Here is a 7,160-nt window from a genome sequence, read left to right on the forward strand (position 1 = left end):
AGAGGCCGGGCAGCTTTCGAGTTCTCGCCCCAGGCTGTCAAAATTAAAAAAGTGGGAACTTCTTGTATTAGACTATCATTAAAAAAAATTCCTCCCAGGCTTTCAAGGCAGTGTCCCCTACTCCATTTGTATCCTCCCAACAGCCCCGTGAGGTAGGTTAGGCAGGGAGTGCTTACAGCCGGCCCTGGATTCCTATTTATTTATATTTCTTTTTTTAAAATTGCAGCTGTGTTTTTACCTGTGGTGGCTCAAGTGGTTAAGACGCTGAACTGCAGGCTGTGGAAGGTCAGTGGTTAAGCAGTTCAAGACCCGAGTTGCCACATGACGGAGTGAGGTTCCGTCTCTAGTTCCAGCTCCTGCCAACCTAGCAGTTCGAAAGCAAGAAATTGCAAGTAGATAAATAGGTACCACTTCGGTGGGAAGGGAACAGCGTTCCGTGCGCCTTGGTGTTTAGTCATGCCGGCCACATGATCACGGAAACGTCTTCAGACAGCGCTGGCTTTTCAGCTTCGAAACGGAGATGAGCACCGCAACCCTAGAGTCGGACTCGACTGGCTTTCGAGCAAGGGAACCTTTACTTTACTTTTTACCTGTTAAATAGTGGGTTCCGTGAATGAGCAGGCTCCAGTCTAGTGATCAGCTCAACTTTTCTTTGTGATTTCAGCAAGAGCAAGACAAGACCTCGGAGCCGCAGCTCTGTTAAATGGCATGCAATGGCCACACCCAGACACACCTCACTCCCAGTGATAGGCTATTTACGTAACATTAACTACTTGAATATGTTGTTGAAGGCTACCATTTTTCTTCTCACCTTGACACAGAGAGTACTCCATCTTTCTGTGTTATACCTCTGAGGATGTCAGTCAGAGTTACTGGCGAAACATCAGGTTCTACAATCCCATGGCCATGCAGCCCGGAGCAACTACAGCAACTAAGTAACTCTGGTTACTTCCAGAGTCCTGGTAGGCTATTGTTCTTGTGCTCCAAGCTTAGCCAGTCTCTGGTGTGACATACCTGGAATGCTTCAGTCCCAATACATAACACTACCCAACTTTCCACTGAATGTGGCAAACAATAAAAACATTAAAAAGCAAGATGGGGGGGGGAACACACACATATAACTATATAAAAACAATGCTAGAAACCCACATGAATCCGAGAAGGCAGCTCAGACAAAACAAATGGCTGCCCGCCAAGCAGAAGACCATGAGAGAAGGGGGAAGAGGAATCTCCTTAGGGAGGGGAGTCAACACGGTTGGTGCCACAACTGAGAAGGGCCCTCCTTGGCTGGCCCCCCATCCAACCCCTCAGATGGGGTGGGCACTCACCACAGCAGGGCCTCCAGAGGTGGCCGCCGCCGACCAGAGTGGTCAGGGATGGTTATATGGGAAGAGACACGCTGGCCCCAAGCTGCAGAGCAGGCTTGAAGCAAACTGGGAGCCAGGTAGGTGCAACAAGACCGGAGTGATCATGTCTGCAGGACCGACCCCCTCTGGCCAGAACTCCAGCCACAGCTTCTTGTTGTTCAGTGGCACAGTGGAGTCTGACTCTTCGCGACCCCGTCACACCAGGCCCTCCTGTCTTCCACCATCCTCTGAAGTTGGCTCAACTTCATGTTCATTGCATCTATGACACTGTCTAACCATCTCATCCTTTGCCGTCCCTGTCTTCTTTGACCTTCAATCTTTCCCAGCATCAGGGTCTTCTCCAGGGAGGGCTCCCTTCCCATTGGGTGGCCAAAGTATTTGAGCTTCAGTTTCATTATCTGGCCTTCCAGGGAACAGTCAGGGTTGATTTTCTTTTAGGATTGACTGATTTGATCTCCTTGCAGTCCAAGGGACTCTCAAGAGTCTTCTCCAGCACCATCGTTCAAAAGCATCTATTCTTTGGCGCTCGGCCTTCCTTATAGTCTAACTCTCGCAGCCATACATGACTACTGGGAATACCATCGCTTTGACTTCAGGAAATTTTGTGGGCAGGGTGATGTCTCTACTTTTTATCATGCTGTCTAGGTTCGCCATCACTTTCCTCCCAAGGCGCAGGCGTCTTTTAATTTAATGGCTGCTGTCACAGTCTGCGGTGATCTTGGGTCCCTGTCACTGCTTCCACAGCTTCCCCTTTCTATGTGCCAAGGAGTGATGTGGCCGGATGCCACGATCATAGTTTTTTTTGACGTTGAGTTTCAAGCCAACTGTTGTGCTCTCCTCTTTCACTCTTTGCAAGAGGCTCTTTAGGTCCTCTGTTCTTTCGGCCAGCCCCAGCGTTCCCTACCAGTTGGAGCTTCTGGATGCTCCTCCAGAGCAGCCCCGCCTACAGTGCTGTCTAATCCAGCGGTTACCAGGGCCTGCAGGTGCCCCTGGCCAGATGCCAGCAGCTTTTCCAGCAGGAGGCCGGGGTCCCGCAGCATCCCCCAAGCGACACAAACCCGCTCCCTCCTTTTGGCGGAAGCGGCCCTTTTTGAGGAGACACACGAGGAATAAAATGCCTCCCTCAGCTGTAGCGGCTCCGCTCCTTCCAAAGGGGCCACACAAAAGGGGCCAGGAGCGCATTTGCTACACTGGGACAGCACCACACCCACCACACACCCACACACACACACACACACACACACACACACTGAATAATCCACTTTCAATGCACTTTCGAACTGGATTTTGCCAGTTCGCACAGTAAAAATCCAGTTGGAAAGTGCACTGGAAGTGGATTATTTAGTGTGTGTGTGTGACCACCGCAGCCTCAGTTGTGCCCTGGTTGGACAGCGGCCCTCCCTCGCTCCAGAGTTGTTGCACCGCAGGCGCACTTCGGGCTGGCTCCGGCGCTGCAGGCCTGTGAAGGAGAAGCGGGTCGGGCGCGGGGTTGTGCCGCAAGGAGCGGCGGGGCGACCGGCGGCGGCAGGGGCGAGAGAAAGGGAGGCTCCGCTGGATCGCGACTCAGCAGCACCTGCGGATGCTGCTCTGTCCCGAGGAGGAAGAGCCTGCTTCCCTTCGGCGCATCGTACTGCGCCGGGCCGGCCGGTTGCAGCGCGCCGCAGAGGTGAGCCGCCCGCCGCGGCGCCCGGGCGCGTTGCCCTTTTAAGAACTGCCCACCTCCCAGGGAGGGGCCAGGGAACTTTTCCCGTCTCGCGACATTCCTCCCCCCTTTCCCGCGTGCTCCTCCCCGCTCTGCCTTTGCCCTGCCCGGCGGGCGCCGGCTCCTACGGCGCCCTCTGCCCCTCCGCCGCCCGGGCCCTGCCGCCCTCCCCGCCGCCCCCGGCCAGGATGCCGCCGCCGCTGCCGCCGCCTCGGCCCTGAGAGCGCGCGGGGAAGGGGCTGCCCGGAGGCGAAGCGCGGAGGCCCCCGGCGGGGGGACCTTCCCCGGCCGGGGCGGGGAGCCAAGCGGTCAGTGGCCCGGGGACTGGTGCTGCGCGGCTCTGGGGCCTGCGGCTAGGAGGGGCCTCCAAGCAAGGGGAGGGAGCGAGGGGACGGCCAAGATCGCTGGGCTCGGGGTCGCCGGCGTGTGGCTTGGCTCGCTTGCTGGAGCTAGTCGTTTCCTCTGCTTGTGGCCCAGTAGGGTCTGAATCAGGCATGTGGGGGGCTGGAGAGGCTGGGCAGGGGCCTTCCTTTTCTTTTTCCAGCCCCCACCCCATTAAATACGAAGGTATCAGGACATTTCTGAGGGCAGCGGGTCCTAACCATGATGCACCCAGCATCTGCCTTCCCAGAGCATCCTCAGGAGGAGGTTGAAAGCCAGGCAGGTGTAGCCGATACCCACATCCTTGCCTGAGTTTTTGAGCAGCTAGACTACCCGGGGAGGACCTGGGTTTGGCAGCAAGCCCTGTAATGGAGTGTAGACTAGATATGGAGCGGTGGAGGAAAAAACATGGCCAAAAAGTTCTGTCTCTGTCTCTCCCCCCCCCCCCGACACTAGGAAATGGGCCACAAGGACCCCATTCCGGTAGCAAACAGGACCAATCTGTATGCTGGTGCTGGACACCCCCCCTCCCAGCCACACTTGGATGGTTTGGGGTTCCCAGCATTTATGCCCCCAAAGCTTGTAAAAGCAAAAACCTGGGAAGGGGGAGGGTTGGAAGCATGAAGGAGAACCGGCTTGTCAGTGGTTATTTTTAGAAGCGTGACCCGTTCCTGGCGTTGGACAGGAATACACAGAAACATCCCTGAACTGTGCTGGAGCTGGAAGATACAGACTGACTCTGTGGAGGACAGGCTGTGTGACAGCCCCCTTCTGGGGTTATACAATGGGGGGAAATGATCTTGCTCCTTGGGCTAATGAAGGTGGATGCTGGAGTGTGCAAAACTTTTGCACGGCACAGAACTCTTCATCTGGCACAGTCTTCTTGAGCCTAGTGGGACCCTGTGTCTGAGGAAGAGGCAGTGTGTTTACCTGGCACGGGTCACAGACACTTCCCACACCTCCCTTGGCTGCCAGGAGGGCCACGGGGACGGCCGTATTCTGAGGGAGAAGGCGCGTGGTGGTGGGAGGAAGGAAGAAAGAGGGTCAGTGGTGTGTTGGAGACAGATCGGGATGGGTGGCCACGTCCTTCTGTCCGTCAGTAGCAGAAGAAAAGGGCCCGAGTCCAGGAGCACCCTAAAGACGAACACAATTGCTGGCAGAGGAGGAGCTTTCGTGAGTCACGGCTCCCCTTTTCAGACCTGAAGAAGTGATCCAGTGACTCACGCAGGCTCCTCCCCTCCCACGGATTTTGTTCGCCTCTCGGGTGCTCCTGGACTCAGGCTCTTTCACAAGGGTGTATTGGGGCTCTCGGGTGACCTTCAGTTTTTCCTGTCCCTCGATGTTCTCTTCCTTGCCTTACAAGCCGTCTTTCTTTGGCGTTTTGGTTGCAGCAGAAGGGGACGGCTTCCAGAGCCCGGTGTCCAGAGATGGCTTTCCCTCCTCACCCCACCGCAGGCTAATGTGTTCAGAGGGCATCCTGTCGAGGTCCAGTCTGCAGCTGGGGAACAGCTGCCATTTGGGAGAAAGGTGAGAGGAGCCGCTGGGGTGACGTCAGATCTTCTCTCAGTCCTGGGAAAGGCCCTTAAGAGCCATTCGTGTGTCTCCGGGTTGTGTCAGGAGGCTATCTGGTGATTCTCCGATTGGTGCTTCATTTCTGGGCTGGTTCGTTTATGCAGCCCACCTTTGCCTTTCTTTGTGAGACTCAGAGTGGATTACCCGGCGTAAATCGATACAGCCCATATGATGAGACACCTGACAAATAATGTCCCAGGACAGGGATTAGAAAAACCTGCATGAGCACAGCATCTATCATATGAACAACACAGGAGGCTTTGAATAACAACACACGGGTTAAGCAGGGTTCTCACTGGCGCAGTTTTACACAAGAGGTTAGGATACAAAACAGTCATTACACACACAAAAGCACACACTTTTAATCTTGGGTCTGATTCCCCACACCTCCTCCACAGGAAGCCTTGGGCCGGTCGCGGTTCTCTCCGAACTCTCTCAACCCCACTGACCTCACGAGGCACCTGTTGTGGGGAGAGGGAGGGAAGGCGATTGTAAGCCACTTTGAGACTCCTTAAGGTGGAGAAAAGCACGGTGTGAAAACCCACTCTTCTTCGTCTTCCTCTTTTCAGCTTGGCCTCTTGGGCTCACTGGCTCCAGTGGCCTGCGGTCAGTTCCTGCAGGGTGGGCGAGGCGGGGGGAGGGAAAGGCAGTCTTTGGGGCAGGGGATCCTGAGCATGAGCCCTCTGCTTGTGGGGCCTGGCTAATGGGGCAGAGCTGACCTCTTCCCACCCCAGCCCCCAAGCCATTGCTGACCCCTGGGGGAGAGTCCCCAGAGTCACGACTCTGCTTTTGCAGAGCTGGGAGAGCCTCCGCCCACGGCCCCCGACAAGCAGTGGCTGTTGAGTGTTCGTGATGAGCTGGCAGTCTTCTCTTTGGGGGTTTTCCCTCTTGCTGGGGTGTGTGTGTGTGTGTGTGTGTGTGATCCTGTCCTGTTTCCATGGACCGTCCTGATCCCTTCCCTTGTGACCTGCTCGCTGAGGGACAGGCAGCTGATCAAATATCTCCTGCTTTGCACGAAGGCCTTGGTGACCTCCCCCCCCCCCCCCCCCCAAAAGATTTGTGGGGGGGGGGGGGGGGGAGCTTGCTCCCTGCTCCCTCCTCGCCTTCCTCTCCTGTTGGTTCTGCAGGCCGGGAGTTTGTTTTGCACGCTGCTACTGCCGCTGGGTCTGAGTTGCTCAATGCAGGGAGGGAGAAGCCCTGCTCAGGGATTGGGCCGCTGCTAGTGGGACAGGGAGCTCTTCGAGGCTGGCCAACCTGCCTGCCGGGTCCTGCCGCCTGCCTGCCCACTCCGCCAGGCAGGTCTTGGTGGGATCCGTGGCTTCGCTGGACAAGCCCTTCCCCTCCCTCTTTGGCCTCCTCGCCTGGCAGTCCCAAAGCTTCCTTTGTTGCTCCCTTCCTGCCAACGCCTGGCCCGGCCGCAGCTCTTTCTGCCTCTGGGCCCTCTCTGCGAGGTGCTCTCTGCGGCCTGTTCTTTCTTCTCCTGTAGGCCGCCTCGGTGCCCCCCCTCCCCCCCATCTGTTCTGCCTTCCTGCTTCTGGTCGCTTTGCATTCAAGGCCGCTCTGGTGCCTTCCCGGGCCTCAGCTTCCATGAAGGCGTCACGTCAGGACCTGGTCTTGTCGCAGCAACTTTGGGCTATTCTAGAAGTTGCTGTTCTCTGGCAAAAGAACATCCAGAGGGTGAACCTGTCAAAAGTTAGAATCCATTGGGAACTTTGATATCCTCTCCCAAGGACGTGACAAAGACCTGGGACTCCGTGGCCATTACGGGGGTTGGTCTGGTTAGCGAAACTTGGGAGGTCGCAATGTCACCATGAAATTTTCCTTTTCTTGATTGCATTCGGACTTTACAGAATCACCTCCCCCCCCCCCCGGTCTTCCTTCCCCTCCTTGTGCTCCTTCCCCCTCCTTCCTCATTTTGTATTCGGAGGTCTGAGGCTCCAGTCCAGAGCGAGTTCTGCCAGAGTGAAATCTGGATGGTTTTCAAGGCTCCTGCTCCTTTTGTTGTGGCACGTCCTCCTGTGGGACTGCGACCTCCGTTCCTGGCACGGGGCACCGGATCAGGCCCCCGGGGGATGGTGGCAGGTGGGGCTTCGTGCAGTTGGCTGGTGGGCTGTGTTGGCCACCCTTGCGAGGGAAAG

At 56.5% G+C, this 7,160-nt stretch overlaps 1 protein-coding gene across 1 annotated transcript in view; it reads left to right on the forward strand.

The window, feature by feature from the left end:
* Positions 1-4,844: 4,844 nt before the first annotated feature.
* KIF1C (kinesin family member 1C) overlaps positions 4,845-7,160 on the forward strand; it is a 53,630-nt gene continuing 51,314 nt past the window's right edge. Inside the window, exon 1 of the mRNA XM_015427890.1 lies at positions 4,845-4,977. The gene's annotated coding sequence lies outside the window, so the exon portion shown is untranslated. The remainder of the gene's footprint in view (positions 4,978-7,160) is intronic.

This window comes from Gekko japonicus, unplaced genomic scaffold (assembly GCF_001447785.1).
Source record: "Gekko japonicus isolate JY-2015 unplaced genomic scaffold, Gekko_japonicus_V1.1 scaffold761, whole genome shotgun sequence".
Classification (NCBI taxonomy): Eukaryota; Metazoa; Chordata; class Lepidosauria; order Squamata; family Gekkonidae; genus Gekko; species Gekko japonicus.